We start from the raw sequence: 24,132 nt of genomic DNA on the forward strand, positions 1-24,132 counted from the left end.
ATCTAACTGCACAAACTGAAAATGTGGGATTCACATACTAGCAAACTGACAACACCGCACACAACCTTTAAGCAAGTTATAATGATAGGATTTATCTGCTGCAACTTCATAATGATTTTTGGATTTGGCTGGGCTGTGTAAACATCATTGAGTTGTACTTCCATAAACTAGAGTTTCTCTCTTCACATATGATTGAGTAATTTTCATCTGTAAGCTTTTCCATTGTATCCTGGTTGGAAAATGGTCCATATTATCGCTATTATTTTTAATCAATATTTTTTTTTACAATTTTCAAAGCTAAAGTTCAGATACTTAGGTGGTATCTCTGAAGAGAAAGACACACAAAAACCCCTAAACACCTACACCGTGCTTGCGTGCATCGCTTTTGAAACTTGTTACTTAAGCAGTAAGTTTCAATAACAGTCTGTTTCTTGCCACAAATGTAACCCCTAAATACAGGCTTACAAGATTAGCCACCCTTCTCTAAACCAGAAAAATGTATTCATAATGGAAATATGTATTTATTTGTTCTGTACAGATAACATGTATGGAAATTATAGGTAATCAGAACACTTTTCTAACTTGTGTATTAACATACTGTCATAACTTTAAGTTTGTACCCAGATAGCAGCTATCAGCTGAAATACCAGACTACTGTTAAAAATAGCTGTCACTTGAGAAATAACTCTTGGGGATCTTCAAATCAAAGAAACTGGAACATGTTGGTACATAAAAGTGAGAGAATAGTGCATACACAAGAGTGAGAGAAAGTATGCACTGAGTCCATAGACATTCCTGTCCTACCACTTTTGTTCTAGACCAATCTGTTTATATGTATGATGCCATTTTTACCTCTAAGAAGTTGAATCACAAAGTTTCTTTCTTTATATATGATTAGATTTACAAATGATCTTGTCTGTTTTTTCTTCTCTATAACTTAAACTGCAAATATGAAACTGCCAATGTCATTGTCTTGAAGTGCTTCAGTTGTGAAGTAACGAAATAACTAGATTATTCAGAATTAATAATAAAACTTTTTGTTAAATAATCTAGATTCTGTGTAATTTGCTATCTCAACACTTTCATTTCTTTTTTTTTGGTTTATGGACAAACTCTAAGAGGTGTGAAGGAAATATGTTTTATCAGAAAACATTGTAAAATATAATGAAAACTCCCTACTAATAATTGTGATCGTTTTCATACTAACCCTCAGAGCATACATTATGCTCCCCCTATATTACACCATAAAATAATTATTTTCATGCAATAATTTCAAAATAACACAGAAGACCCTTTCCTAATACCATCCCCTAAACTGCAGGTCAAATCTTTCCATTTTATATACAGTATTATATTTTGATATTATTTTAAAAATAAAAAAAATCTATAGTTATGTAATTCTTATTAATGTACACTTACTAGTTTAAAACACATTATGAAACTCAAACATGATTGATTACTTACATATCTCTGTAGACAAAGCAGACGTTTAGTTGTGGTAAATTATTCCTGTAAGTCTTGATAACCTTCCATTGACTTCCATGGGTATTGTATCAGTCCTTAAATGAGTGAAAAGACAAAAATTTATGTCTCCCACAACAATAACTGCAAGGTTATTTGTACTGAACATACCTATAAAAGGGAATAGTCCTATAATCCCTTCTCTCCCTTCAAAAACAGAAAACAGGCAGGAAAAATTTTTACTTTAACACATTTTGCTTTAACATTGTCAAAGTATTATCAGGATCACAGCAACTGTTAAGAATTGTGGGTTTAGGCCACATATTGGATTTACAATACAGACAGATCGTTATAGATGGGCACATCTGTAAAAAACAGTGTAAGAGAAATAAATTTTGAACAGAAAAGTTTGTAAGAACTTTTTTCTTTTTTTTTCTCTTTTCATAATAATTTTTTTTCTGTCAAATTTATGTATTACTTCCATTGAGGAGTCAACCTTCGTATATACATACATATATACACACATATATATATATATATGTATGCTACCTGATACTACGCCCACCTAGGGGAACTGTTTCCTTTGGCCTTTTCAGTTAATTGTTTAATAAGATAAATAACATTTTAGGTTTTTTTATTTGGGCTTTAAAATATAGGTCTAAAAGTAAAACTTCCTTCCAGTTTTATAGCTATTATTTGCACTACACACATGTTGAGCCCAAACTCTCTCTTCCTGGGAGGTTTCCCATTGTCATGATATGTTCTAAGTCCCTATAAACATTAATAAAGTTAATTCATTTAATAATGATTCCAGACCTGTTAAGCAATGATCCATGTTGTTTGCTTTAATTAAAAATCCTGACAATGTTTATCGGAGAAATACATTGTTAAAGAAAAAGAAAATTTCCATTGTGGAACAGTTTGTGGAACCCAGGTTGATAAATCACATTATAAGAAGATTCCCCTGATTCTACTAATGTAAATATGCATGTGGCAGTGATTTACCAGTATTTGTGTTCCAGCTGGGAAAGTAAACAAATATTACAGGATTTCTTCTTTCTCAATTGTTCCATTTGAGATTTAGGAGACTGCCAGTTTAACATGGGTTTATGTTCTTCTCCCTTCAGTAGTCTTCATATGTGAGGTTTCATTTGATGTGAACAATGTAGACGTTTTGAAGAAAAGACAGGCACTCTAGAAACTAGTTTAAGCCAAATACGAAAGACAACACAGTAGGGAGACACCCATCCTGGTATCTGAGTTGAGACAACACCATATGGAGAACTTTTAGCTACTTTCCAGAGCAGGACCAGAAATTCACAGCTGACAGCTTTGCTGCTGCTAATCAAGTATTACCATTTTCTTACTGAGTACTATCAACCCCTCCTAACCACCTGCTTAGCTAACTGTACTGATGTTTGCAAAATTATTTCAGTCAAAATGATGGAAGTTAAGTTTAGACAGAATATTTTTGCAACCCCAAACTATTTTGCATGGCCTGAGCTTGGAAATGTTTCAATGAGGTTGTTAGCTTATAAGGATACTAACCTCTATCAGGGAGAAATTATAAACCATGGTGGACAGGCTGCGATTCAATGTCTTCATTTAGTACAGCAAGATCTGGAAGAAAAATGGTGGTCAGCAATAATTTAAGACTCTGAACAAAAGGGAAAAATGTCACTTAATCTGAGAGTTACACCACAGACACTAAAAGGTACTCTGTAACTAAGAGGTAGGAACCTGGTTTGGGTATGGAAGATACTGGTTCAAGCTCCACATCTTTTCTTTCTCAGTTTGACCAGTGAATTTCCTCTAACACATGAATTTTACTTTTTCTTAATGAAATTTCCTTTGAAAACAAAGTTTTTTAAAAAATTAAAATTTTAGTATGTCTTGACCAGAAAGATTCTCATGTGTTATTTATAATGCACTACTACAGAATGAGCATGGAGCAAATACATGTAAAATAATGGAACTCATCCCAGGAATGTAAAGAATTTCCTAGAGCTCTCAGTTTCCCTGGAACATACCGACTCTTGAGACCTGGCTTACTTATCAAAGAAAATCTTCATAATTGATAAAAGAATAATAAAAAATAACTTTATATTAAAGTTTTCTCCTTTGTTCTTTAGGTTTTTAATCAGACATTAATTCTAAAATACTTAAGTGTCTTTTTGGATAATTTCTTGAGCAATTTTCATTATCTTCAAGTGAATATTTAAGGAAAAATATTTTATACCATTCGTTCAGGAATAACTTAGGTTGATGGGATTTACAAAACATATAGCTATGAATGCATGTTTTTTAATCAAAGGATCAAATAATACCATGTCATGCTTAGTGGAATCTGGTACTGAGGGAATACTAGTTCTGCACTATAGGATGGACACAAATGAAGAGTGTCACATATAAATAACCATACTATCATTTTTCTTTATGATTACTTTGTATTTGTCCTTCTTGCTGACAAGCTCCAGGTACACATGACTGGCATGAGGTCCATTGATCTTTTACTGGGATGTGCAAGACTGAGCAAGACTTGAGCACCTGAAGAGGACACAGCATCAGGACTCAGGAAAGAAGCACGCCAGGAAAGGTGTTTTGCAACAGAAAACCTAAAGTATACTTAACAAGTTGAAGACATACTGAGACATAACCTATGAATTTCTTTGTTTGAATTTATGGCATTTTCAGCTATGACAAATATTTCCTGCATATGTAAACAAGTGAACTGTGTCAACCATGGTCCCTTGAAAGTGGCCTTGCAGAAACTGCTTTCTTTAAAGTGGTCCCTGAGCATCTCAAATTGAATCACTAAAGCAATCTCAAAGAGCCATTTTTATCAATTCTCAGAATTTATAGGTATGAAGCCCTGGCAGTGAATTATGAGACTAAGCCCATAGGGTAGTATGGGTTTAGCTGAAGAAGCCTTGGAGGGACACTTACAGGGGCCTTCAAAACAAAAGTTCTTCTTGTTTCAGTTTCATCTGATGACTTGAGTATTGTGTATCAGTTCATTGTTCAAACATTAATGTCAAGGTAAATGAAATGTGCTCTTCCTCACTGTCTGTGTCTTCTGCTGAAGTCTGCTGATGTAGGTATTATACATATCCAAGCCTCACACTGTAACAAATAAAACCAGGCATAGGTCACTAAAAGATCATTAGAAAAAAGGTAGGTCCTCCAAGTCCGTTTCATAAAAATAATTTTTCTGAGGAACAGAGTTTTACTTTGAAGACCAGCCAAGAAGTGAATTCAGGGATAATTATTCGCAATGATAATTGCCAGCAAAGTGGATTTGTTAGTATATACACATTCCAGAGGGGCTAGTCTGCTGTTTGAGCACAGAAAACCTATGCACGTAACTCCTGTTTATGCTAAATCTTAAACATATTATGACTGATCTTCTTCAGATTTAATGATATTTGTGAAATGGCAGAGATGGCGCAGAGTAGCAATAATGCAATAAAATACCTCTGCAATATTCATTTGCTATCTGCAAGAGGGGATATATGCAGTGTTTCATCTTACCACAACTTTTATGCAAACATAACTTTTAATTGCCAAAGCAAAGCAAATACATCAGATGGGAAAGTAGCTGCTTGCAAAACAACTCTTGCCTAACAGTTCTTTATAATGATGTGAAATTTCATCTCTTACTATTGTTAAGTGAGTAATTTCCAAGCACGACCCTTACAGCTTTTTTATGTTGCTGTGGCTGAGAAGGATACTAACTGTAGGTGTAAAGTGAGATGATTATCTTTCATAGCTCTGAACAGAGATGAATCCATAGAAGAGTCATTTACAAGATACAGCAGGAAGAGAAATCAGCTGGGTAGACTGGGTAGAATGTTTAATGTGAAGTGAAGAAGGAAACTTCTTGTCATCACACTCAGATTTTACTTTGTTTGGCTTCTAACTAGCAAATGTTAGTATTTAAAAATGAGATTTCCTCAAAAACAATTGAAATTGAGATTTTTTCAGCAGATCCCTTTTTTATAGTTTCACATGACTTTTAGCTCTCCAGAGGAGACAAGCCTATGGCCAGTCTTTTATTATTACATGAGATCAGTATGTTCAGAGGATTTCCTTGGACATTAATTGACTGAACATGTCCTAAAATTTTCTATCAGCTGTTCAGGAGTGCAGAATGATGTCACCCTGGTTTGTGAAGTCCCTATGCAAACTGAGTTTCTTTTGTTAAATCTGGAAAGTATTCCTTTAATGAACAATTAGGAAATCGTACAATTCATTTTCTAATCACTCTTACATGTGACAGAGATGTGTGGGAGAAAGGTGGGATCTACTCAGATGTTGCTTTTAAGTTAAATATAATTTGAATAGTAATTACTGAAGCTTAAGGTGGAATATTAATGGCATTCAGACCATTAAGATAATATATTAACATTAATACCATCTACGCTTGCAAGACCAATAGGACTTACTGCATTAACAGAAAACCCAGGAAAACCTACTAATTTAAGAGCTCAGTGGCCACCAATTTATTCCTCTTACCTTAAACTATAGTCTGTTAGGAGACTGAAAAGGTTTAAGAGTAGCAGCGGAGGAAAAGATTTGTTTGCAGAAAACCATGTATCCACAACCTAAATGACTTACAAAGTAATTTGAAAGATTCTCTCAACCTAATTTCCTCTGTTTCCATACATCAAAAGTAATTACAATTTTAAGATGCATGCTACAATTACTCACAGAGCTTATCTGTAAATGAAATTCAAGAACATGACATGAACATCATGTGCTGCCAGAAGGCACTGAGACACAGCTAATCTGCCTCATATCACACTTTATGTCACTGTTCCCATTTATAAGAGGGACTGCACTTGCTTGAAGATATGTTGTGAGCACAGTCATGTTTTCACTGTGATCCTTGACAAGATCTCCCTCACCTCAGTGTAAATCTCCACATTTACACTATTATCTTCTGTACTAGAAGTAAAATAAACCAAAATAAACTCTGTCTGGAAAATATTTTTCTTTGCAGCTTTTATCAGAAAAGTATTAGCATGTAAATACACATGAAAAAGAGGCCTCTGCAGGTTCTCAAATCCTTTGTTATCCATAAAAATACATCATGAAATCATTAAGGAAATGGTACTAGATTTACTCCTCTTGTTTAAATACAAATGGTTCCAGAAACATTATAAGGAAAGTTTTCTAGATGCTTTTTCGCAGAAAATTGAAGATAGGAGAACAGACTGCGAGCATAGCTGTGTTTGCACACTAAATAGGAGATAAAAAGAATGGCAGAGGCCTGAGCTTTAGTATGTTTGAGAATCTTAAGTACTCTGAATTTCCTGGATAATTTGCATTGTTCAATACAACTGAAAACTGAAGCTAGTGCCATTTCATTGCAGTTATTACTTATGGCATTGAGTAAATCATTTGGCTTTGACAGTAGACTGCTACAGGGTACAGTTCCACATCTGTATGCTTTGCTGTCTATATATGTACACATATATACACATATATACACAATATATGTATATGTATGTATACATTTATGTATATAAATGACTTTCACTTTCTTGCTTGTCAGTGCCTTCTGAAATACTTAACTGGATTTTCTTTAAATGTCATAATCAGAATGAAACTCATCTGGCACAAAATGGAGCAAAAAAGTGTTCAAATGAGCTCCTTTCCAACAATTTTAGTTTAAGGGTATTGAAGCCTCCACAAATATTCTCTGATCTCAAGCAAATGGTCTATTATAATACAATCCAGAAAACAAACTCCAGTCAGAAGATAACAAATAGCCAAACTCCACTGATGCAGTGCATTCTTAACAAACCAGTTGGCACATTTGATTTCTATTTCTAGTATATTTCACATATATAAGTATTTAACAGAAGCAAAACCACAGCAGAAATAGCAAATGATACAGATCATACCAACTTTTGAAACTTCTGTGATATGTATTTATGTAATAAATGACAAATATTCAAACGAAACCAAAGTTTTTGCATTATATCTTGCATGATGAGCTAGCTACTCAGAGAATAAAGCTAATTTTAAAAAAACAACAACAACAACACCTACATCTAACTATTTTTGATAATGAATATTTCACCATCACTATTGTCGCTAAGGTATTCTGGATCTCCATTGCTGTCACATAATACTAAAGTCATAAAATGTTGTTCTTGTTATCTGGAGAAGTAAAGAAAGGCTAACTGACTTTTTTTGAAGGAAAACTCTGGTACAGAAGAAAACTGAATTCAAATCTTTTAAGCCCCACACCAGCACTCATTAGACTAATCTTGCTTGTTTGGTAAGGACTTGCTGTTCTCAGGTATTATAAAAGTTCAGGAAGGTTTGAGGTTGGTTTACTTACCATTTAGTTTGCATCAGTTTTTAGAAAATGAAATTATTAGAAAATACACTGTTACAGTGTGCATATACACAAATATTCAAAGTTTACTATATCAAACTTGCATATAAAGTAAAAAAGGCAACAGTTTTTCACAACTTTTGAGCATTTCTTAGAAGTTGCTGTGAAGTACCGAGTTCTACATTTATTGACTCGTTTCTCCTGCAAATAGTAATATGTGAGAATTAAATTTTCATGTTATTTTTCTCTCTGCATTTTAAGATTTCTGCTGACATTCTTGGTGATTGTCAATACGATGTTTTGCAGCAGCTTGAAGACACCTACTTTCTGTAATTTGCGCTTTTTAAATTATTATCAGGAGTCTCTTTTTAATGAAATTAAAGGACGTAAGTCATGGTAGCTTGATGAATCATCACAGGAATTTTAAAACATTTCTCGTGTACCCAGCTGTTACATGACAAGCAATCCCACAAAGAGATCCCTAACTAGATCTCTTGTCAACAGTGGAATATGATTTGTGTATTGAAATAGATACTGAGATTTTTATGCAGTTAGTTTTGTTACCTTCTGATTTTTCTCTCAATCATATGATTCAGGTCAGGACTCATATGAGATTTTGTTGAGAGAACTTATTGTTTTGTCCATCACAGAGAATAACCACTGATTATCTGATTTATACATGTTCACACCTGTTTCATAAAAGAAGTTAATTACAGTCTCAGCTGTCCTCCCCTGTTCTCAAATGCTAATGAAATATTCACAGGAAGAAAGTGATGGGAGGAAGGGGAGAAAAAGTTCTTTGACGCTTCCAAATTCTTTGGCAAAAATAAACCAGCTTATTCTTTCCTATTCCATATTTCCTTACCTCAACATTAGTTTTGGGAGAGGACAAAGAGAAACCCTGCAAGCTGCAAAAGCACAGTTGAGGTTGGGGGGTGTAGAGTAAATGGCTTCTGAATCATAGTGATGCTGTGGAATTGCGGAATTAATTAATTTGAAATTTCAAGTTTTGGGAAAAAAGATGGAAAAAGTATTCCCATGCCATCAGAGAGAACAGTCAAGAGAGCTTCTCAAATATGTCAAGAACATCACCTAACTCAAAATGCATTAACTTAATAAAACCCATTTCTTTATATTTCTTGTACATCAGCTACTTCTGAATGTTCAAATAAATTTGCTTTTCTGGAATGTTAATATGTTTCTTTTAAATACATATTTCTTTCCATTTGCTTCCTGCTCTTCATTTTGTTTTCGATTATCCTGTGTATTTGTGGTACTACAAGTAGGTTATAGCAAAAAGTTTTACCTAAGTGGAAAAATTGCAGTTCTTCCCTTCAACTAAAGCTCACAGCACTTCTTGAGGGAGGAACTTGAATAACTTTTTTTTTCCTTAAACAGTGAAAAAGTAATCATATAAAATAAACATTCAGTAAATTGTCTTGCCTATTTTAAATACAAGCTGCAAACAACTGGTCCTCCACCAAAAGTGAATGCTACCCTGCCTTCTCCAAATTAACAAGCTGCACTTCAAATTCATCTTTTTTATTCTTGGATTTTGTGATAGGGCATTAAAAGGGAATTATTCCCTTCAGGATTGTGAACTCCTCTGTCAAAATGTCAGATCTTAATCATTTTGGTTTTTATACATTGAACTACTTCAGCCATTGTCATGGTCTTTCATCACTTGGACATGCCAAGTTAAACAATACTGAGATAGGAGTATCCCTTTCAGATAGCAGTCCAAAACCAGTGCAAAGCAAATAGCCCCTCTGTGGAGAAGCCTGCTGCTCTGGCACACAGGAGAAATGCAGCAGACATTCCACTTTTAGGTTGACTGATTGTATGGGACACAGAGCAAGTATTGAATGCATCAAAATACATTGTTCGCAGTCTTCCCAAGTGAGAATCAGTACTAAGTGATTTCTAGTTTCTCTGGAATATGCTGCTGATTGTAGTAGGAGGGCTTCTGATTTCAATTTTCTCTTCTGAGATAAGCTTATGACCTGTTTTTTGGCTAAGGATTACAGGCTTAAACTGCTTGACATAATGGTCATCTCTATACAGATAACAGTATTTTAATTGCCAAGGCATCAAGACACTTTGGTTTGGTATAGATTAATATAATTCATCTTGACTAGTCTCTCAGCTATTTCTCTAAATTGCCTCTAATTTCCTTAGAGTTAATTGTGCAGAAGTATAATGTAAATTCAGTCGTTTTTGTCATACCTCGCCATTGCTGGAAATCCTCCAATGGCTGACAAGCGGTTTTAATGAAGCACCTGACCTTTCACTAAGTCATCTCCAAGCTTGTTAGCTCTCATGCTAATGACAGAGTAGTGGCAGAACTATGGTTTCAAGGCAACCTTATTTAATGTACAGATAGAAAAAGGGGTGAATTACAATTTAATTACTGTACTATTCTCCATTTTTTTCTTGTAGGAACTGAAGGGATTTGCTCATAACAGGAAGTATTTTTATTGTACCCAACAATCACAATATACTTAACGTGATATATTTCTCATATATGTTGTGATTTAACCCTGGTAGGCGGCTAAGCATCACACAGCCACTGGCTCACTCCCCAACAGTGAGATGAATAAAGAGAATTGGAAGGGTAAAAGTGTGAAAACTCATGGGTTGAGACAAAGACAGTTTGGTAGATAAATCAAAAGCTGCTCTCCAAGCAAAGCAAAATAGGAATTCATTCACTGCTTCCCACTGGCAGGCAGGTGTTCAGCCATTTCCAGGAGAGCAGGGCTCCATCACATGTAGTGGTGACTTGGGAAGACAAATGCTGTCACTCTAAATGTCCCCCCTTCTTCCTCCTTCTCCCCAGTTTTTATTGCTGAGCATGACATCATATGGTCCGGGACATCCCTTTGGTCAGCTGGGGTCAGTTGTCTCGGCTGTCCCCTCCCAATCTCTTGTGTTGCCCCAGCCCACTTGCTGGCAGGGCAGGGTGAGGAGCAGAAAAAAGGTTGGTGCTGTGCAAACACTGCTCAGCAATAGCTAAAATATCACTGCATTATCAACACTGCTTTCAGCACAGATCCAAACCACAGCACCATCCAAGATACTATGAAGAAATATAGCTCTATCCCAGCCAAAACCTGTACAATACTCTAGTTTGAAAATAGAACTATTAATTTCCTTATAGAAGTTTTGTATTTTCAGTTTTATACAACGAGGCTTCACTTTAGTTGCACAATATTTCTAAAACACGAGAGTTGGCTTTTTCAATGTATATTTCAGATCAGGAATTGAGAGAAAATTCAATGATTTACTATATCCAGACCAGAATTTTTAGGATGTGGGGTTTTTTTCTTCTTTCAAAATAGGAAGCACTGTAAAAGTTTGCTTTCAAATACTCACTGAATTCATTAGCACATCTGTAGGTTGGCCTCCAAAGTATTGAAATTGTGTTTAAATAAAAAATGAACTACTACTCATTGAATATTTACAAACTAAAAACGGTTATGGTCCATTTATAGAAAGACTCAGGTGAGTTAAGTAGAAGCATATAAAATACGTCTTTGTTTCAATCCCTATCGGTGGCACCCCTAATCCACATTGGTTTCTGTGTCTGGCTCTGTATAGTAATAATGCGATCCTGTTAGAAACAGCTGAACTCCTTTGGCTGGGGTTTTCTTGGAAGATTTCAGCCTGAGGCAGAGATCAATGTAGGAAATTTAAGGAATGAACAAAGGGCTCTTATTTTACAAAGTGTTAGTGAGGTAGCCTTACAAGCCGCACATAATTAGAAGTCAACTTTTTTTTTTCTTTTGTCTTTCAGTGTTTGATTGCTTTTCTTTTCTGTTCCATACGGAAGAGTAGCTTGCCTCAACAGACAGATGATGGTATCTTTAAAACCATCCAGATTACTTGAAAGGTCTATTTATTTCTTTTTTTTTTGGCAAAAGCTAGCAACTTTTTGTTGTTCTATGTTGATTTTAGTAATTTTTTTAAATTCTTTTTTGTTAACCAAGTAGATTATAAAGCTAACCTAAACAGTAAGAAGTAATAAAAAAGTGATAAAAATTCAAGTAATCTCTATTAAATGGCTTTTAGCTATATTTCTATAATTTCAAAATACAACTATTAAAATATTTTTCCAGGTTATATTCTTTATACCCCTGAAAGCTCACACATGTACAGCATAGAGAAAAGGCTGATCTTACTTAATTTTGTGTGATATAATTTCTAAAATAAAAATTAATTGTGTAGAATTTTTACATAGACTTTAAGTGTATACTATACTGAGCAAAAATGATCTACCGATAAAATCTGACTACTTTTTTGCTTTGGAGTTTCAAATATACTCACTGAGACAAGAAAAATTCCCGGTTAAATAAGACCAAAACTAATTTGGTTCAGACAATCTCAAAATCAGAGGGAGAACCAAATATATATATGTGACCTCATGAACTTTCCTGGCAAACCAAACTATCTTTAACTGAATGTGAAAAAAACCCAGCCAACCACCAAACTTCAAACGAACAAATGCAAGGAAATTTACTAATTAAAAAAACAGAACTAGAATGACATTTTTCAAAACTATCACCTTGCTCAATATTAGTTCGAAAATGTTCCTAAAATAACACATTGTTAATTAAAAAAACCAAACATTTTTGTATTTTTTAATGACTTCATTTACATTTAGCTTTAGATGTCATGATCATAATGAAATGATCAAATTAAGAAAGTATCTAACATGAATCATAGAGTTTTTAATTTTCATTTCACAATTTGAGCAGGGCTCCATCACATGTAGTGGTGACTTGGGAAGACAAATGCTGTCACTCTAAATGTCCCCCCTTCTTCCTCCTTCTCCCCAGTTTTTATTGCTGAGCATGACATCATATGGTCCGGGACATCCCTTTGGTCAGCTGGGGTCAGTTGTCTCGGCTGTCCCCTCCCAATCTCTTGTGTTGCCCCAGCCCACTTGCTGGCAGGGCAGGGTGAGGAGCAGAAAAAAGGTTGGTGCTGTGCAAACACTGCTCAGCAATAGCTAAAATATCACTGCATTATCAACACTGCTTTCAGCACAGATCCAAACCACAGCACCATCCAAGATACTATGAAGAAATATAGCTCTATCCCAGCCAAAACCTGTACAATACTCTAGTTTGAAAATAGAACTATTAATTTCCTTATAGAAGTTTTGTATTTTCAGTTTTATACAACGAGGCTTCACTTTAGTTGCACAATATTTCTAAAACACGAGAGTTGGCTTTTTCAATGTATATTTCAGATCAGGAATTGAGAGAAAATTCAATGATTTACTATATCCAGACCAGAATTTTTAGGATGTGGGGTTTTTTTCTTCTTTCAAAATAGGAAGCACTGTAAAAGTTTGCTTTCAAATACTCACTGAATTCATTAGCACATCTGTAGGTTGGCCTCCAAAGTATTGAAATTGTGTTTAAATAAAAAATGAACTACTACTCATTGAATATTTACAAACTAAAAACGGTTATGGTCCATTTATAGAAAGACTCAGGTGAGTTAAGTAGAAGCATATAAAATACGTCTTTGTTTCAATCCCTATCGGTGGCACCCCTAATCCACATTGGTTTCTGTGTCTGGCTCTGTATAGTAATAATGCGATCCTGTTAGAAACAGCTGAACTCCTTTGGCTGGGGTTTTCTTGGAAGATTTCAGCCTGAGGCAGAGATCAATGTAGGAAATTTAAGGAATGAACAAAGGGCTCTTATTTTACAAAGTGTTAGTGAGGTAGCCTTACAAGCCGCACATAATTAGAAGTCAACTTTTTTTTTTCTTTTGTCTTTCAGTGTTTGATTGCTTTTCTTTTCTGTTCCATACGGAAGAGTAGCTTGCCTCAACAGACAGATGATGGTATCTTTAAAACCATCCAGATTACTTGAAAGGTCTATTTATTTCTTTTTTTTTTGGCAAAAGCTAGCAACTTTTTGTTGTTCTATGTTGATTTTAGTAATTTTTTTAAATTCTTTTTTGTTAACCAAGTAGATTATAAAGCTAACCTAAACAGTAAGAAGTAATAAAAAAGTGATAAAAATTCAAGTAATCTCTATTAAATGGCTTTTAGCTATATTTCTATAATTTCAAAATACAACTATTAAAATATTTTTCCAGGTTATATTCTTTATACCCCTGAAAGCTCACACATGTACAGCATAGAGAAAAGGCTGATCTTACTTAATTTTGTGTGATATAATTTCTAAAATAAAAATTAATTGTGTAGAATTTTTACATAGACTTTAAGTGTATACTATACTGAGCAAAAATGATCTACCGATAAAATCTGACTACTTTTTTGCTTTGGAGTTTCAAATATACTCACTGAGACAAGAAAAATTCCCGGTTAAATAAGACCAAAACTAATTTGGTTCAGACAATCTCAAAATCAGAGGGAGAACCAAATATATATATGTGACCTCATGAACTTTCCTGGCAAACCAAACTATCTTTAACTGAATGTGAAAAAAACCCAGCCAACCACCAAACTTCAAACGAACAAATGCAAGGAAATTTACTAATTAAAAAAACAGAACTAGAATGACATTTTTCAAAACTATCACCTTGCTCAATATTAGTTCGAAAATGTTCCTAAAATAACACATTGTTAATTAAAAAAACCAAACATTTTTGTATTTTTTAATGACTTCATTTACATTTAGCTTTAGATGTCATGATCATAATGAAATGATCAAATTAAGAAAGTATCTAACATGAATCATAGAGTTTTTAATTTTCATTTCACAATTTAACTTTTCTAGGTTGGGTCAGGTTGAAGGAAAGCTAAGTAAATAAATATATCAATTGACGCTCATATATTTTCTCTCCATCTGGAAATACCTTGAAAAAAAGGCAAAATGAATGGTGTGATCCTGATGAATGAGAAAAACTTGCATCAATATTTCACAACTTGTCTGCCATTATTGTTACTGACAAATGAGGGATTTAGTGTAATGTTCTTCTAAAGTAAACTCTGTATAACAGATGTTTTTCATCCTGAAATGACAGAGTATTAAAATACCTAGTGTGTGTCATGGTATTATTCAGTCCTTATAAGCTGGATATGTCAGAAATAACACGGATGGAAGTTATTTAAATGTAAGTGCCACAGGCAGCCAGTATGCCCAGTGGATTGCATATCTGAACAGGATCCAGATCTCAGGCTTACACTTGGCTATGACACCAGCCTGCTCTGGGACTTCGGGCATGTCATCCTTTTCTCTGTTTTTTTCACTTGTGTAATTGGACTTGTCTACTTATATTGTAAAGGTTCTTTGGCCTAGAATGTCTCTTACAGCATTTCTATATTACCGAAATCAGATGATTTTTAAAAAACAGATCAGATGATTTTTAAAGAACACGGGAAATATCTACATCACTGTGCAATACTGAAATGCATATGATACCTTGATACCTCAGAAGATGTATAACTCTTATTTCTGTAGTTGCTGAATCACAAAATCTGAAAATAAATTACAAGTTCACAAAAATTCTTTTTCCTACTTGTATGTCATCATTCTCAAAGAATTTTTATGATGCATACCTGCAGTGGCACTCTAAACCATGTTTTTATTTCAGTAGTTCTTAATGATCTTCTAAACTTGATTTATTATATAAGCATGTAATGTGCCATTTACAGAAGTAATATATTTCCCACCAAATTTGGTTAAACTCCTTTTGAGTATAATAGAAACTGAAGGAACACGGCAGCTTCTAATTATGCAGCATTTTGCTAGCCTGAAACCTAGAATAACCTTAGCAAGTCTCTATGATTATGTGTGTTCTACTGGGAGGGAACTAACATAGTGAAAGAGAAGGTTTTGAAGTCTGTCTTATTTTTAAGGATCTTACTTGAAGCAGGCATATAAAATATAAATATATGATACTAATAATTATTAGAATGACCAAAATATAGGGTTTTTGTATATATATATATACTATAAGGTTAAAAAAAGTGTAATTTATATGTATAAGTATGTACCTTCTTATACATATACTGCTATACACACACACATAACACATACAAATATAAATACAAAACCAGGTAGTAAGCAGACTATTAACTTACACTTTCATCTCTTAACAGTAGGGTTGCCCATCTCACAAATCATATTTCTGTGGGAAATGAAAGGTACACTGCTGCCAGCATTTTGTAAGAAATAATGACACACTTTACTACCTGTAAGTGCTGACTGAGTGCTTCTGCTTTTCCTTCCCAAGGTGACTGTAACACAGATTGATGAAAGATTCGTCAGGACTACAAAGGTTAAAGATGCAGACCTGGAGCTAGGAGGCAGCCCTGACACTGATGGAATACAGTACAATGAGAGTGCCCACATTATTGTCCTATCCTCTGATAAGCAGTGTAATATGAAAACTGACTACAGGAGGAACAAATTAAATCCATTAATCAAGCATATCTGTGCTAAACAGTTGCTCTAAAGAGATGAACAAATGAAAAATTTACTGTTTGTTTCCATGCTTGCTAGCACTGGAGAAGAAAATTAATTATAAGGCTGTGGCTAAACTATTAGTTAAGTTTTTTCTTGGGAAAACTATTTATTGCTTTGTCAAAGAACAAATGAACCTCATTAGTGAGATTAGTTTCAGCTGATCATTTTGCATTAGGACAGTCTAATAGTATACCCTTTAAAGATACATTGAAGGAAATAACTTCAAAGAACCAAAGTCCATTTTTTACCTCTTACAGAATTAGACTGCTAAATCAGAAATACATGATTTTTTCACCCAGCTAAAATACAGCTCCATTTTCTTCATATTGCTCAGGTAAAGTGGCTGTTGACTGTAGTTAGCTGTTTGTCAGAGATTCACAAAGGTGTCTCTCTAGTCAAGGGGTCTCACAATTCACTCACAAAACTCCACTCTTGAAGTACATTAGCTGAAACCCAGCTAGTTCTTAAAACAAAACAAAATAAAACCTCTTAATAAGGATTATTTTTTTTTTAAGAAAATGAAATCACAGTCTGATTAAAACTCAATGAAATTCTTCCGAAAACTTCTATTGATAAAGGGAAGAAAGATATATGGAAATTCTCTAATAGACAGAGAAAAGAGTACAGGCCATTTTCATACAGAGGTCTATCATCCTGCTTGAAACTATTATTAAGTTACTCCTGCTTTGGATAGAAAGGAAGCTAGCACTCTATGAACTGTAGCATTCATAGCAAATTATTACTTGCAGAAGGTCAGATAAGTTACGTATCTACCAGCAGAAGTGTATGAGGTTTTGTAGTACAGCATTTATGCTGAAGTTTTTAATCTCTTTTTCAAAAATGAAGTTCTTCACGGTGAAAGCCTCTGGCTTGCAACAGGCTCTGCTACAGTGCTGGGTTTCTCATGATACAAGTGCCTCCCATGGGGAATTGAACTGAAATCATGAAGATAAAACAGCCAGACATCAAAGAGTAATTAGCTTGTCACTACTCAATTGACCTGATTCCCACTGGAAGTCTAGAGGCAAAGAAGTAGTTGTCAAACATCATAGCTAATGAAGTCTGTTTCCATTGTTTTTATGTCTCACGAGTACCAGCCTTGCAGGGTAAACCTATGGGAAGAGGTTACAAAACTCTTGGGACATTTGAGAAGTGTTTTCTCCCACATAGGGTCCTCATGTCTCATATGGCAATAGCAATCTGCTATTATTCTTCAAATTTGCTGCATTGTTATTGTGTATTTTTTTGCCCAACAATTTATTTTTATAAACTTTGAATAAACTTATATTTTGCCTGTGTCCTCTGCTGGAACTGACCCACAGATTAAAATGTTACTGAGGGGAAAGAGGAGAAGGAGTTATAACAGCACAGGCAAACACATAGATACGCCCATCTAAGAGTTGTCATATCACACTATTACTCATCTTCTGATCCACACAGCAACACAATTTGGATTCCTGACTGCTGAAAAGCAATATTTAAAGATGAAATTTTGTGCAACTATGGATGGTTTCCTTTATGTTTCAAAAAAATACAAACCAAACCCAAACACCCACCCCATCAAAAAAAAAATACCAGATTCAAGCATTTATTTTGTAACATAGTTTAACTACAAGAAGAAGGGATCCCCGATAACCACTCTTGAAGGCACAATAAGGGCTGGTGTTTCCTGGGGGTAATGTTCAAAATTACCTTGAAGATTTAACTGTAGACCTCACACTCTTATCACGTTCAGGCATTCCTGCAGTTTAAATACAACAACCTGTCTTTATATTGTTTTAACTCAGTTTAACTCTGTTGTGGTAACAGATCCATCCAGCCTTAAGCTTTTTTAGTAGGAAAAAATGTATTCAATACAAGCCTCACATGGTGTTTCAATGTTTGCCTTTTATAATCCAGCTATGTGGCAGGTGTCCAGAGGTTATCTTTAACCATATTTCTCCTTTCAGTACATGACAGGATAAAATCTTTGACATTATGTCCTTAGCAGGAGATGACTGCATTAGCCCCTATTCCCCATAGTAACATTTGACACATTGAAGCGTGAATGGTGATATCTGGAAGGTAATGTGGTATGGGCATAAAGGCACATGATTCAAAACCTCCCTTCTTGTTTTCCACTGCTAGAGCACTTAGCCTTAGTAAGAATTCAAGTCATCCTTTGTGGAAACAGCACTTTTAAGATTATCCAGAAGAGTCTTCTCTTTTACTGCAGTAAATCTTCTGTGAATAAGGGGCAACCGGCTACCATAAAAGGACAGACTTTTCTGCAGTCTGTACAGTCTCTGATGACTCTGACCTGTAGCTGCACTCATGATTTTGAATGATAAAAGTAGCTTCTACTTTTTGCATGAAGGATGTGTGGTATGTCGTATAGATGATAAAAACAGCAAATGGAAATGGCATGTAATAAAACTATCTGAAATATCTATTACTGTGAGAGAAGTTTACAAGTCAAGGTAGGTGAATAGAGGAACATAATAACGGCAACATTATTTGTGAAACAATGGAAATAATAATATGGACTACTGGTGCTTAGCCACAAATGATAAAAAACATTTGGTTTTCCTTCTCAATGATATGGGGGGTGGGTGGGGAGGAGAGGGTTCTAAATAAATGAACTAGAAAATAGATAGAGGATGCTATTATATCTACAGCATTTCATGGAGTTGAATAGCAGCAAGTGATGGATTCGAGAATATCATGAAGCTGAATGAAATAAAATGATGGATTCACAGAATATATATATTAATAAAATGGAAATAACACGTTATTTACTCAGATTTCCTATTGGAAGTAAAAGATTAAAGTAAAATGGAGGACCTGCAAGGAAAGGCTATTTGAATTTTGAATTTTCCCAAAATACCCTAGACTTATTGTAAAATAAGCTTGAAAAAGACCAATTCCAAATTGACTTTCCACTGCCAGTGCTGTTGTCTGTGATATGAAAGGTTGGAGTTGGTGGTCTGAAATAGGCAAATCTTGAAACTCGGTGTCTCATTTCAGGTAATGTTGCATTGTTTCTGTGGGATGAATTATTTTCTTCTGTTACTTTTGCCTTAAATGCTTCCAAAAGTCTCTCTTCTCTCAAGGCAGAATAAAAGGAAAAATTCAGATTTTTTTTTATGCATTCAGAAACTTTATCTAGACAGATTTTTTTTATATGCTGGACTTACAGATGAGTTACAGCACCCTAGATTACACTTTGGGCTCCCTGGAACATTTGAATTTTACCAAACTAATCTACTATAGTTTCATTTCAGAAAATTATGTTGACACAAACTCTTTTTACAGGTTTGCTCACTGAAAACTCAAGTGTTTATTTTATATTTTTATAGATGTAATTTGTTCTGGTAGAATGACCTCTCTTGAGGCTTTCTTCGTAACTTTCAAGAACATTTTATATTTCTTAACGTGTTACTCTGATCTCTAACATATTTGGCTGCCTGCTAGATATGGAGTCTTCAAAAAATCATTTATGAATGAATTTGTGAGACTATCGTCTGATAAATGTGCTCGCATTAGTACTTCATCAGGAAGCTCAAGGGAGATCTAGAAGCATAAACAGTCTGAATTCAGAGATGAATCAACTCGACCCCCACCCTACCCCTCCCTATCCAAACCCAATCAGGTTTTAATCTTGAAAATTTAAGTTTTTATTAAGCAATTAGAGGAGAAAAAAAAATACTAAAGCAAGGTCTCTGCAGACTTCAGCTCCCCTTAACAAGGGGGAGAATTCTATCACAAGGGCCAGAGTGGTATTTCTGGACATATCTTTCCTAGCAACACTGCACCCATCTGTACACACACAGCAGTAAGATTTCTCCTCTTTATGTTATCAGAGATATCAAGAAACTCCATGAGACCCAGGCTTTGGTCACATGACCTGAATTAATTATCTTAAACTGCAAATACACTGTGACTCCTTGTAAACTTTCATCCTGCCAAGATCAAGCTCAAGCTTCTTTCCCAGTCAAGAAGTTTGACTACTAAACTCTTGTTTGTTATGAAAAGATTAACACTTCTGTCTTCAAGACTTATTAACTTCAGAAACAGCTAATTCCTAACAGTGCTGACCTAACATATTTCTTACCTTATTAAACTCATGTATCTCAGTGAGTGCTGAAAGATGAATTCCTTTCAAGAATCAGCCACTTAATAATTATTTTCTCTATCATGTAAGTAGTTTGCTTTCTTAATATATTTAATTCCAGCTTTGACCAGTGAAAGAATTTCTCCTTGCAGTATTAAACCTAGAACAGAGAAACATAAGAAAATACAAAAAAAAAAACCCAGAAATTAATTTATTGGGTTTATTATATTTATTAATTTATTATAAATGATTTTGTTCTAGTTCAACAATTTGAGACAGTTTTTGTCTATGTTGTTTATTACTTTAATAATATAAAAAGCTGTTTCTCATACATTAAAAGTTAATTTCTAAGAGTAATGCTAATAAATGCTAATCTCTAATATTACAAAAAATTTGCAGCAAATGTTATCAAATGTATTACAATTTCAAAGACTATCTGAAGTTCCAAATTCTCCAGCTACTAATCCAAAACCAAGATCTAGAGGTATGTCAAAAAGGTTTTCGCTAACTAGATTCATTACATATAAAGTAGATAACAGATAAAAAGAGCAAAACAAAACCAGATATTTTTTCGCTTAGAACTTCATGTCAGGAAGTATAATTCCGTATCTGATGAGAAAGGAATAGAATGCAGAAAGAAAAGTCAAGTAAAATTTCCCTTCATCTATAACTATTAATATTTGTTGTACTTTAAAGAGTTTCTATTACAGACAGAAGTTTTGTTCTCTGTTTAAGATAAATTATCAGGGACAAGAATTTGACTGCAGTTGCTCCCATCTGGAATGACTCAGTAAATTTTAATGAGATAGAATAGCAATAGCAAAGACTAGAGTATTACAGTTTAAGTCAACATAGGTCATGAGGATTTACACTGAAGAAACTTAAATCAGGTTGTGGCCACTGGTGATCTAGTCAAAACCAAAAAAAAAAAAAAAAAAAAAAAAAAAAAAAAAAGAAAATATCCCAACCTGCAATCTGTCAAGGGTGGCTCCAGAACAAGCTTCTTTTCATACAGCACAGGAATACTCTTCTTTAGGATATCTCTTATCAGAGAAGCCTTTTTACAGGAACTGGAGAGCAATAGCATTCTCTGTAAGCAGTACCCTCCTATGCCGCAGCTTCTGCATGCTTGATAGTAGCGTAGGCGGGAACTCCTACCTGCAATAAACCAAAGGCAATAAATGAAAAAAAAAAAAAAAAAAAAAATTAAAAAGAAAGGAAAATTACTCCTGTGGAATTTCTATTCTCTAAAAAAACCTCCAAAATACATCTGATTTTCCATAGTCATATGGCCTACTTTTGTTATTTCTACTTGAATGTTGAGCTTCAATTCAACTAATTCAGTAATTTTCTATTAACCACAGTATTAAAAATAAGGTGTAGGCAAAGGACAGAGTGTTGGAGGCTAAACTCCAGATCACCAGACAAATTTCAGATATACCTTCTTCTCCCATCCATTATCTATCACCTATTCATTTTTCCAGGTTGCATTGTTCTGTACTGAAATTGAGTGAATTTGAAACAAACTAAAAATAATTTTATCCATGTCTCTGAAATGAATGAAAAATAGCAGGAGCTCAGCACTTTGAAAACTTGGGCAGGTGCCTAACTATAAGTATGGACTTGTTTCTGAAAATCTTAATCACAGGATTTATTTCTCTGCTGTAACATGCAATAGAATAAATGAGATTATGAAAACCATAAACTATTTCATTTTCACTTGGTTGGCTTTCTAGACAGGTAAAATAAAGATAAATGCTCTCCAAGTCAGGCTTCTCGTTTTGACATTCTTATTACAAATAATATAAATTGTATAAGAAGCCCTCCCTCAGATCTGAAGGAAAGGGTTTTCACATAAGGATTTGCAAATTTATGATCAGCATTGTTGCTTTGTGTGTATTTTGAATGGTAGTATTTAAAAGATTTTTTTTTTTTTTTTTCAGAGATAAAGAGCCTCTGGGAGAACTAATTTGTTTTCAAAGTCCATCATCCAGAACACCCTATTAAGCGGATGTTGTTCCATAATAACCCATGGCCTCTTACTGATGCAAAATAAGTTATGTTATCGCTAATTTATACAGCTTTTCTACATTTCTTTTTGTTATCTGACATCTTTGAAACAATACATTTTTGTCATCTGTTAGACTACCATGGTATAGTTGGTTTAGGTACTGCATGGACAGACTCAGGACACAATCAAAAATCATATCTGCTTTCTGCTGTATTACGTACCTTACTCTGTCAAATAATTCAAAGCCCCATACTTTATAAAGTCCTTCAGAATGGGCAGGATGGTTTCTGAGAGCATGCTGCATCTTGTAAGGCTTCTTATGAGTTTCTCAACTACCTGTCTGCTCACTGCATCATTTTCCCTTTAATAGCTGGTCTGTGTTGTATGTTGATAAACCATGATCTTGTACCAAAGGGTCCCAATGCACATGATGTTTATGTGGCCATCTCCTTATTCAATAGAGTCAATATCTTCATTAAGAGAACTGCATTCATAAACACAGTAGAGGCCACTGAAAACTGATTATTCCTGCAGAAAGGGATCTATGGAGTTTGAGGGGACCTACAGGGAAATCAAGAAAGCAAAATTACAGTATGTTGTTCCTTGCAGAAGGATTATAAACCCCTGCAGGAACCCCTTAAAAAAGTGAATTCCTGAGAAGCAATAGCTCATAAAAAATGGTGTTTTGACATGGGCTTTAAGTTTTGCTTTTTTTTTTTTTTGCTTTTTTTTTTTTTAACTCCTATGGAAAAATGCCTTTGAAAACAAATCTGTGTGTGAAAAGAATGAAATGTTCAGATAAAGGTGTGAAACAGAAAATCTAAATATAAGACTCGGTTAAAATTTCTTTAAAAGAATACAGTATTCCAATACTATGCAGTAAGCAGACAAAAAGATAAATAGAGCTTGTCATCCCTTCATTGAAAACATTATTAATGATTTAAGTTGACAAAACTGTAAAATATTGCAATTTAAAATTCAGGTATGAGAGAAAAAAATAATTTGAAACTGCACTGCACAATATTAGAATAACATGCTTAGAAATAACTACCCTACTTTTGGAAGTAGTCATTTATCATTTTCTTAGCATGTTTAGTTTTGTCCTTTTATCAGTTGATGTATTCTCCCTGAAGTAAGTAAGGAACAGAAGTTTTCCCTTGGAGAAAACAAACCAAACCAAATAATAAAAAAACAACATTACTTTAACTGTGTTGAACTGTAAATGATTTACCCTGAATATGTAAATGCCTTTCTGGATAATTTCGAAGACTCATATATACGTGTATTTATACAGACCTTGGGAGTTATTTAGAAGTCTGTAAGACTGTTCCACAAATGCTTAGGCTGACTAAGGACATGTTCCCTGGTGTGCAGAGAAAGTGTGGGATGCCTGCTTGATACCACAAAGCTGAATGGGATCCAGTAATGAACTTCTGTCATGGCAGCAAGGGAGGTGAGATTGTATGCAAACTGAAGACAATAAACAAATATAAACAAAGAAATTTGATACCTGCTTCTAACATTGTCACAATTAGTTAAGACACAAGTAGATGAGAAAATATTTCATACATAAATATCTTATTCTTATAAGAAACCATTTCTTTGTAAAGTAAACAAGAAATGACCCCAGAATTAATGCAAAATGAAGGACTGTCGCATAGGTTTCTTGAAAATGCGGGCCATGGAAAATGGCCTATGGCTGTAAATACAGGTGGCCACTTATTGACCCACTTGGACACAAACAAGTCTTAGGGCACAACAAAAACAA

General features: G+C 34.3%; 1 long non-coding RNA gene across 1 annotated transcript; it reads right to left on the reverse strand.

The window, feature by feature from the left end:
- Nucleotides 1–1,465: 1,465 nt before the first annotated feature.
- LOC106890981 lies at nt 1,466–20,507 on the reverse strand. Its single transcript, XR_001412607.1, has 4 exons — nt 20,354–20,507; nt 4,408–4,584; nt 3,010–3,081; nt 1,466–1,559 (listed from the first exon to the last, which is right to left on the reverse strand). It is a non-coding gene; the product is annotated as an uncharacterized LOC106890981 (long non-coding RNA).
- Nucleotides 20,508–24,132: the final 3,625 nt, after the last annotated feature.

Source organism: Calidris pugnax, unplaced genomic scaffold (assembly GCF_001431845.1).
Source record: "Calidris pugnax isolate Ruff unplaced genomic scaffold, ASM143184v1 scaffold95, whole genome shotgun sequence".
Taxonomy (NCBI): Eukaryota; Metazoa; Chordata; class Aves; order Charadriiformes; family Scolopacidae; genus Calidris; species Calidris pugnax.